This window comes from Porites lutea, chromosome 2, assembly GCF_958299795.1.
Source record: "Porites lutea chromosome 2, jaPorLute2.1, whole genome shotgun sequence".
NCBI classification, from domain to species: domain Eukaryota; kingdom Metazoa; phylum Cnidaria; class Anthozoa; order Scleractinia; family Poritidae; genus Porites; species Porites lutea.
The window spans coordinates 52,187,116-52,189,479 of NC_133202.1; positions in this window are offsets into that span (position 1 = coordinate 52,187,116).

A 2,364-nucleotide genomic window follows, 5' to 3' on the forward strand; every position below is an offset into this window, starting at 1 on the left:
TTTCATACAAATTTTCGCTTTAAAAGGGTTCTTGGTTTTGTGATAGAGTACGCTTGAATTTCTAACTAACGCTTTTGCGTGAAGCGGCATTTACATGACGGCCGAGAGAGCTCAGTGCCATGTAGGTTAAAAAAAATGATTTATTTCAGGGAATTTTGCTATCTAAACAGGTCACGTATAACAAAAAGTATTACTTTAATGTTTATGAGGTTCTCGAAGAATGAATTCCCTCTTTTATAGCAAAACTGGGAAACAGATGTTTCTGTTGGTTTCCGCTCGCCATGTTGGAAATTCCATGCTGGTGCTCATCCGGATGGGTAAAACATTTCTTCGGATATCTCGTATACGAAATATTCCTTTGATCTGAATCTTGGCGAGGGTCTTTGCATATTTACCTCCTTTCATTTCCAACATTCTGCACTTTATCTATTTGTAACGAGTATACCTTAGGTTAGTGTACACGAAGTGCCATCCGGGCACGTGTTCAGTGTTCTTGTGTAAAATAGGTCAGTCCGCCATCTTGGTTGTCTTCTGTTATGGTAGCTGGTAAATAAATCAGTTTGTAGCGGACTCTGGTATGTTCCTAACTTGTTTCATGGTGTCAGAAGTGCAAGGCATCCACAAGCATTTATGAGCGAAGAAAGTAGCGAAGGACAGCCATCTTCAGCAGCTCCGAACATCACCACATCGGGCGGTTCACCTTCCACTTCAGTAAACATGGCTAATTTTCAGATACCTCCTCCGGACATACTTGAGCTCAACGATGGCTCTTTAGCCTCTAATTGGCGCACATGGGTTGCTGCGTGGAAGAACTATACTTTGGCTACAAAACTCGACAAAGAGGAGGAAGCTCGTCAAGTTGCAACTCTATTGGCGGTAATCGGGAAAGAAGCAAACAAAGTGTTTCGCACGTTTACCTTTTCGTCACCAGATGACGCTAAGAAAATCGAGCCGGTCTTAAGAAAATTCGAAGAGTACTGCATACCTAGGGAGAACACTATTTATGAACGCTTTCTTTTCTTTACCCGGGATCAGCGTGAGTCAGAAACTATTGATCAGTACCTGACAGAGCTTCGTCAAATCGCGGCTAACTGTGACTTTGAGTCAATCACACCTGATCAACTTCTCCGGGATCGATTGGTGACAGGTGCCAGAAATGCCAAGGTACGTGAAAATTTGCTAAAAGAGAAGAAGTTGACCCTTGAGAAAGCAGTAGATATAGCTCGTGCTGCTGAGAGCACTGCCTCGCAAATGAAAGTTATGTCATCGGAGCCTGGAGTGTTGGCAGTGAAAGAACAAGAAAAAGGTCAGTCGGAAGGTGTTCCTGTTGTCACCGAAGGTAGGATCAAAGATTGCAGATTTTGTGGTCGGAGTCATGAGAGACGTAACTGCCCTGCATTTGGACAGATTTGTGCTTATTGTAAGAAGAAAAATCACTTTGTAGCCAAGTGTCCAGCTAAAAGCAAGGTGTCAGCTGTGCAAGAGCGTTTTTATTTAAGTGTTGCTGGTGTTAGTGGTGGAGGTCGTGAGATGGTGACTCTCACTGTATTTAAAGATGACAAGTCTGCCACTGGATATGAAATTCCCTTTTTGATGGATACTGGAGCTGAATGTAATCTGTTACCTGTTGATGTCTACAAGCAAGTATCGGGTGACCAGCATTTAAATTTTCTGTATGCCCGAGGCAAGTCTTCTTTGATTTTAGCTAATGGAGAAGAACATCCGATAGAGGGCAAGGCCACCCTGTTTGCATCCCGAAAAGGTCGGAAACACCAAATTGAAGTTAATGTGGTAAAGGGTGGTGGGTATGAGCCCATCCTCTCAAAGCAAATGATGTTAGATATGAATCTAATACAAATCTTAGATAGCGATCATCTCGGAGTGGTAAAGATAGACAGCGATCCGTTGTTGGACGAGTATGCTGATGTGTTTGAAGGGCTTGGAAAGCTGGCTGGACAGTACAAGATAACAGTAGACGAGACCATCAAACCTGTGGTTCACCCCCCGAGGCGTTTACCCGTTGCTATTATTGAGCGAGTCCAGAGAAAACTTGAAGAAATGACGACTGATGGTATTATTGAAAAGGTGAACCAACCGACTGATTGGGTATCCAGCATGCTGGTGGTGAGCAAGCCTTCTACTGAAGCCGATGGAGAGTCTAAGATACGTATCTGTTTGGATCCTAGGGACTTGAATGTGGCCATAAAGCGTGAACATTTCCCAATGCCCACAATAGAAGAAATTGCAACTAGACTCAATGGGGGAAAAGTGTTTAGTGTATTTGATGCCAGCAATGGTTTTTGGCAGGTGGAATTAGACGAGGACTCCAGTTTGCTCACAACTTTCAATACTCCCTTCGGTCGC